Source organism: Aquila chrysaetos, chromosome 8 (assembly GCF_900496995.4).
Source record: "Aquila chrysaetos chrysaetos chromosome 8, bAquChr1.4, whole genome shotgun sequence".
NCBI classification, from domain to species: Eukaryota; Metazoa; Chordata; class Aves; order Accipitriformes; family Accipitridae; genus Aquila; species Aquila chrysaetos.
The window spans coordinates 14,806,452-14,814,858 of record NC_044011.1 but is presented as its reverse complement, the minus strand read 5'-3'; positions in this window follow the sequence as shown (position 1 = coordinate 14,814,858).

The window sequence follows — 8,407 nt, the reverse complement described above, 5'->3', positions numbered from 1 at the left end:
AGCCTGTCTTAAAAAATAGAAAGACAAGACTCTCACCTTGCACCAAGAAAAGCCTTTACAATAAAATGACAAATCTCACCAAACGCACGATTTCAATATCACATAGCGTAAGTATTGCTCAGCATCAGCTGAGAGCAAAATACAGTATTTCACTTCATTCATACCAGAAAAATTATGCACTATGCACTGCCTCACCTACATGACTGCCCTTTAATTGAATTAAGTCCTTTAACCTTTATGTTCAGCCAATTGGCCAAGGCACCAGCATGTGATTTCAGATCATTTTGTTTACTGTTGTCCTTCTACCTAAATGATCGATTTTGGCTAAGGGACGGGGGCGGGGGGGTCACATCATTCTTTCTCAACTGCAGTGTAGGATTTTTGACACAGTTTACAGCACACATTAAACAAAGTATTACTACACCTGAAATATTCCTTATTAAACTTAAAACATACTTTACGCAACACTTGTAATGCATTTGGTTTGTTTTCTGTTGCTTTTTAGGCTTCTCAACTACCCTGCAGGAGACAGGAAAAAAGGAACATAGTAAGAAAAGTAACGTTAGAAAGAGTAAAAAATAAATCAAAACAAAAAAAAACTAACTTCTAAGCATTTCCATAGGTATTACTAGGTGCACCCAGCAAAGGTTCGGGGTAAAAGCAGCAGTTAAAATTAAGTGTGAGGGACAGAAACTGCAAAAAACCAAGAGTTTTTTCTGACTTACATTGATCCCAGCAGGCTGTTGCCATTCCCTCTGCGGGGCTCTCACTGGCCAGGGGGATCACATGACACAGGGAACCAAAATAGAAAAATCTCGGGAGCAAGGAAGCTGAACCAGAAGCACATTTACAAGAAAAGACGTATCACGGGCACAATAACATGCCCCTAGCAACAAAAGGTGATAAATTTAGATGGGAACCTAGGCTGTACTGAAAAACGGGCAATGCCTTGAACCTCGTAACCCAGCATCAGCCACCTTTTTGACACACGGGAAATGTTCTCTGCTATAAATCTTAGTCCGTGTCTGTACGTAACTAAACCTGGTAACTGCTCTAATAAATCTCAAGAAATTACCAGACCTTAAAAGAAAATAGGATTTATTAAATTTAAAAATAAATCTGTTACAGTTTAAAAATAAACTCCCACTGCTGGAACAATTTTCATCTTCAGGCTAAGGTTTTTAGTAGTTTGTTTCTAGAGAGGAAGCAATTTTTTTTTTAAAGCATATGCTGTTAAGATAATTGGGAGAGTTGTAAACACTTACATTTTGAAGATCGCTTTAAATTCTTTCACAAGTAAAAAATATGGTTGCAGATCTATACACTAGTAAAACATGCACTGTAAATCTGCAATTATAAATAAAGAGAAGGTTCAAAGAATCCAAGATAAAAGGTGAACAGATGAATTAGTGACCAAATGCAAGTTCTCTACAACAATAAAATATAGCCTGATTTCGAGGTTGCCATTGATTATTTAACTATAAAGGAAATCTTTCCAGAATGACTAAACCTGAAATATTTGGAGCTTATTATTTTTTCCCAGAAAAAAAAAATAGATTTTGAGATCCATAGTGTATATTACTATTTACATACCTCCAAATGTTCTACAAGGTATACAATTTTTATCACTGTGTTCTTAGGAAAAGCTTTGCATCACTTAAATTGTGCCATTTTGCAGATAATGTGGCAGAACTGAAGCCAATAGAAGCTTCCCATTGATCATGGTAAGAGACATACTGGGGCACTGAAATAAGTACACAAAACAGTGGATTCGGTCATAGCTCTTAAAAGAATGGCTAAAGAAAATTGGCTTCAGCTACATCTTGTTCATTGATTTAAGAAGCCGGGGTGAAAAATCACCTATTGGACCAATTTTAAATGTAAAAATGGCATGCTTCACCATATTTCAGGGAAGGCCTAGATAAGTGCTAATACCTTTCTCAGAGTATTCTCGCTGCACACGCCAAACATGCTGCAAATCGTATCAGCAACCCCTCTGTGGCTGAACACAGGGCTTATTTTATACATTTTGTGTCATATTTTCCCACATTTTGTTTTTCAGTTTGAAATTATGAAAGCTGAAAAACACACAGGGTGGGGGCTATGCTACAATATTCCACCGTAGATATCTCAATGGGATGGAAATGTAATCATATGGAAAACAAACCTACAGGCAAAGACAGTGAATCAAACGGCTAGAGGAATGGTAAGTACGGAAAGAAATGCACCCTTGCGGGTAAAAAGCACGGCAAGGAGGAAGTACACCATCTACCAGACAGAGTAAAGACACTTGAGTAAAAACAGAGAGAGTGTCGATAAATCCTGGGGTTTAATACAGAATGAGAAATAGTTGGAACAGAGTAGAACATCTGTTTACACCACTGGAAACAGGGCATCAGGTCTGTGTTATTCTGCATGGCTGCTTCCCCCATTTTTCTTAACACTGATGTATGTAGAATCATAGAATTATTTAGGCTGGAAAAGACCTTTAAGATCAGAGAGTCCAACTGTAAACCTAACACTGCCAAGTCCACCACTAAACCATGTCCCTGAGGGTCACATCAACACATCTTTTAAATACCTCCAGGGATGGTGACTCAACCACTTCCCTGGGCAGCCTGTTCCAGTGCTTGAGAACCCTTTCCGTGAAGAAATTTTTCCTAACATCCGATCTGAACCTCCCCTGGCGCAACTTGAGGCTGTTTCCTCTTGTCCTATCACTTGTTACTTGGGAGAAGACCAACCCGCACCTCACTACAGCCTACTTTCAGGTAGTTGCAGAGAGCGATAAGGTCTCCCCTCAGCCTCCTTTTCTCCAGGCTAAACAACCCCAGTTCCCTCAGCTGCTCCTCATAAGACTTGTGCTCCAGGCCCCTCACCAGCTTGGTTGCTCCTCTTTGGATGCACTCCAGCACCTCAATGTCTTTCCTGTAGTGAGGGGCCCAAAACTGAACACAGTACTCGAGGTGCGGCCTCACCAGTGTCGAGCACAGGGGAACAATCACCTCCCTGCTCCTGCTGGCCACACGATTTCTGACACAAGCCAGGATGCCGTTGGCCTTCTTGGCCACCTGGGCACACTGCTGGCTCATATTCAGCCGGCTGTCAACCAGCACCCCCAGGTCTTTCTCTGCCGGGCAGCTTTCCAGCCACTCTTCCCCAAGCCTGTAGCTCTGCATGGGGTTGTTGTGACCCAAGAGCAGGACCCGGCACTTAGTAGTGCGTTGCTTATACAGGCATTCATCAGATGAGCAATTTGACAAATACTGCATTTCAATGTGCAACTTATTTTCTCAAATACAGTCCAATATACATCTATTATTTTATAACATTTCTATTGAAAGTATACTAGGGACAAACATTAATATGTTGACCTGCCCTGATAGTACATTATGATTTTCAAAAAAAATCAATTCACAGATAGTTAAAGAATACTATTAAAAGTAGTGTGCAGAACAGTTTTACCAATTTAAGTTACTAGAAATATGTATCCCTATTTTACTTTCTTGGTAGGTAGCTTAATTCTTGAGCCAGAAGAAACCAAGTCATTTTTTTCAAGCTGTGGGCTCACTTATGTCCCAGAGGTAGGCCTAGATTGAACTAATTTTCCGATAAATGAATAGAATACTTAACAAGCAAAATAGCAGCGCCAGCAGATCATTCCACATCCATTTTTAAACACAGTATTTAGACTCTTTTCTATTCACAATACTAATACATCCTCAAACAAGTTTTCTTCACCACCCCCAAAAAATGTAAATCTTACTGCTATCACCAAGTTCCCATATGTCCTAAAGGGACAGTTTTCCATATAGTGGGAAATTTCAGTACAAATATACAGAAATAGATTAATAACAAGTCCATCCTTCCTTATGCACTTAGTTTAGAGCTGGTAGGAGTTTGGTTTTTTGAGTTTTTTTGGTTTTTTTTTTAAAAAGAGCAAAAATCTACTATACATTTTAGTCTTAACTAAGATAAAAACAGGAGTAAATTATATCACTCTTTTTTAATCTCTCCTGTGTATAACTGTAATCCACAGCCGTTTGAACAAACTGTAGTAATCCTGGTGCTAAAATTGTCCCTTAAGAACCTAAAGATAATCCTCTGTAACAGATGGCCCCCCTAATTTATTTAATTTCACCACACATATCTCTGCAAATTTACTAGTATCTGGTGATACATCTGATCTGAACACTAACATACATATGTTACTCACAAACTGTTCTCCTGGAAAACACCATCCTCATGTAAGAATTTAAACCCATTTAGTGACCTTCTGTGGTTGAAGATACCAAGTAGCAATCTAAAACTAAAAGATCATATCCCCTCCCTCCTGGAAAAAAATTATCCAATCTGTTCTAATGGAATAGTAAAACCTTACCCTCCTACTCTAGGGATGACTGGTTCTACTAAAGGCTTTTTTCTCCTTGTAAAATTCTTTATAAATTCTCATCCCTACCAGATAAAACAATCCCTAATAGAAACACAAACACTAATTGTGTAATTTTGTGCTGTAAATAAAAAGAGAATGGAAATAAGAGACATTTCTTAATCTGTTTACATACAGAATAATACTTCACACATCGAAGACAATAGCTTTGCCACCACCTTTCAGTTAGTATTCTCAACAGACAAGCCAGGTTTATGCAGTTTGTATTTCTGCTAAGAGAAATAGCAAAAAGCTGGGAAATTTCAGGTTATATAGTATTATCCTCTGCCTGCTGTGTCAGGCATCAGTATGTCACAACTACAATCTGTTCCACCAAATTGTTGCAAAGACTAGAGATCTACAATTCATATTATTTTTTTAAGATTGCTACCAGGTTATTTTTCAATATAAACAAATTAAAAAAACCTAAAAAGATGCACATGCCATAAGTATTTTAAATGTAACTGAGGCTTTAACTTTGGGTTATTTTGATACTATGCAATTCCATGAGGTCTTTTGCTGTAATGACTCATGCAAATTCAGTCTCTTTAATAAGGAACGTCCTTACCCACTTCTTTTCTGTCACCTAATATTACTAATCAATTTAGAATTTGTACAACTGGAATTTAGCCTTTAATACAGCCCTAAAAACCTATGTTCAGGAAAGTATTATCGAAAGAGTATGCACCAAGCAACTACATATCTAAGAGCCTAATCAGGGTCAAGAGCATTGAAACTTCTACAGAAAACTTCAGGCTGCAATAGTTTTATTCAAATAAAACATCCTTGTGATCAAATTAGGTTCTTGCTTGATCAACAGCAATCAAATATATTATTTGGGCCTCACATTTCCCATATGCCATTCAATACCAATCTCATTGTCATCATTATCACCATCTGTTCAAGAAAGGTCAGGATTTATATGAACAAATTAATTCCTAGAAACATAATATTAGAAATGGTTTAAATCAAAAGGTTAAACAAATTAATTTCCTTGTTACAGCTGTTGAGCATTAAGAGAGACAAAGTCCATTCAAGTCAGTAGGCAGATTTCCTTCTCCTTCAATGGGCTTTACAATGGCCTCAAGTGTACCCAGAAGCTCTTTACACAAGTTCTTCTGCCCCCTAACACTAAGATTGTGAGTGCCTAACAGCAAATCCGAAATATGTATTGGTTTTAGCCAATTGTATATGAAGTAGGTGAATCAGCAAGATTTACATTGTATGGGTTTCACTTCTGAAGTATCCAGCTACAGCGTATTTTTTTCCTTAGTGGCAAGAATTTAATTCAAACCAGAATCAACTTCATTGCCTTCCACAGAAACTTGACTAGGCATAAACTGTGAAAACTTTTCCTAGCATTAAACTGATGTTGCAGTAAATACAGTCCTAACTGATTTAGTGAATCTAGAAATCACTTTATCACTAATGAAAAAATCCCAGAGGCCTACCGAGTTAGATGCTAGACACTTGTGATTTTTAGTACTTCAAAATTTGAGTACACAATCATATTAAATAGATCTTGTTTTCATACAGTTATAAACATACAACCTTCGGAAGGGATACCAGAGGGAAAGTCTACAAAGCTGAGCACGCAAAATGTTACACTGGAAATACACATTACAGAAGAGAGTTAGGGCTTCATTAACATTCACAAAATCTGTGATTTAACAGGTAATTCCTCCATTAATAAAATATATTTAACAACAACAACAACAAAAAATTAGAGAATGTGTTACTAAAAAGCTGCATAACATTGCAGGAAAAAAGACTAGTTTAAAATTTCAGACAAAGATGATACACCTCCATTAAATTCTCTACCATCTTTGTGTACATCTGTCTTTCTAATATTAGGAACTCTCTGAAGTCATGAAGCTCAAACCTGCATTGTTGACCTTCTGCCAAAACCAGATACTGTTATGAGTGACAGCCTAGTAATAAGTTGAGGCCACTTCAGCTGTTTCAATACCTCCATGTTAATATGGGTCACCTCTAATCAAAAGAACATTTTTCAGACATTTGCAGGTAGATAGAATAAAGGAATTGGCAGACATTAAAGAACACAGATATTAAGTTGCATGTGTACAGCTGGAAAACATATATAAACAAAAAATCTTGGAAGATGGTAAAATGTAAGGAGAGAAAAAAAGGAATAGATAAAAGTTCACAGGGATGTTTTAAAAAGCTACTGTATTCTGGTAGTCTTTATGTTTCTTATATTATTACCTATGCAAAGCTGTTTTCCTGATGGTCACTACAGCTGTGTAGACGTGCTCAAAATAGTACTGTTCAGGTCAGGTGTTGATAGAAGTGTAGACACAGTAACAAAAGACATTCAACACAAATTACAAAATCTGCTCTGGGGTCTGGATATACACTAGATATGTAATTCCAAGTAGGCTATGTGCTACCATGGCTGCATGTGGTCCAGCAGTTTAAAATTAGTTCAAATATATCAACATAGTCTGCAATCCCAACTTCCCGTACAGTGCAGAAGCATCCTAAGCAAGCTACTCACTCACACAGATTATTCATCTTTAGTGAAGAATTTAAAGAGCTTTACAGAAAGACCCCCATGGAAAATCCAACGTATGCAACTGTGCAATTTTCTAACATCTATCAGATAACCTAAGCAAAGCCAATTTGCAAAGAATATGCAAAGAATATCACTGGCAGAGACTAGATCTTAATCTTTTACCTTAAAAAATTTCTTCCTCAGACACAGCAGGAAAAATTTGAAGGCTTATTTATTATGATTAAAGTATACATTTTTTGGCTGTCATAACAAAATACAATTAACAAATATATTTTTCCTCTAATTTTCTCACAAGAAAGGAAGAAAGAATATAGAAAAGTCATCTGTTCTGAGGGATCAAATAGAGGAAATTATAGCCTAAAAGATGAAAGGTTTGAAAAATTATAAGAAAATGATAAAAAGATGTTATAAGAGATATAATAACAAATCTTAATTAAAGTAGGCATCAGAATTCCCAGTTAAACAATAGGGATACTAATCCACACAAGCCACTGAATTAGTAAGGGAAAACCAAGGTTTGTTGTTAACACAAGTATTATTCTGCTGAAATTCAAATAACCATCACGTTTGATTACCTGCCCTTTTATATTAATAGCACAATATAATAACAGAGTTAGTTTCAATTTTGTAGCTACTGCTTGAAAAGGGCTTAGTGAAGTCAAGGGAAAACAGATCTGTACAAATAATTATTTCTTTTTAAGATTTGTTGTGGGATTGAGGTGAATAAAAAAAAGAAAGAGAAGAGGGAAGATCAAGAGAGATGGAAAAGGTACGGCCTATGTTTGGCAGGAGAAATGTAGAGAAAAGCAAAAGTAACATCCCTTCTCTCTTCTGCCCTCATTCTTCCAACTTTTCATTTAAATACGACCACCACATGGAAATGCTGAAAATGTTAGGGTGCAAGAAGAAACTATCAACAGATTATAAAAACCATTTTGTTTGACAGAAAGGAAGTGGCTACTGTCAAATATTTGAAAAAGGAAAGCATTTACTGTTAAATATCATTATAGAAATTTCAGAATGAAAGCTGATTTTCTATCAAAACATCAAAACATTTTATCTTTAAAATAACAAAACAGAAAGTTAATGATTTTTCATAATTTTTTTCATGTTTTAATTTTAACTGGAAAAAAATTGGTGGAAATGGGATGAATTTTATAAATATTTTTTCAGAAGTACAATGGGCTTTTTTGCCATGAATTTCACCCCTCTCTAAATGTACTACCTAGCTAATTCTAGGTACAATGAGACTGTAAATGAGGCACAGAATTACAGCATTTCATACTACACACACACTATTCCAACACACATGAAGTTAACCCAGAACAATGTACATCAAGAAGGTGATCCTTGCAGAAGTAGCCTATCTTGCAGAGTTAGAAAATAAACACAAATTACTCCAGAAATACAGCAGCACGTTAGTAGTAAAGCGCATTTGACTC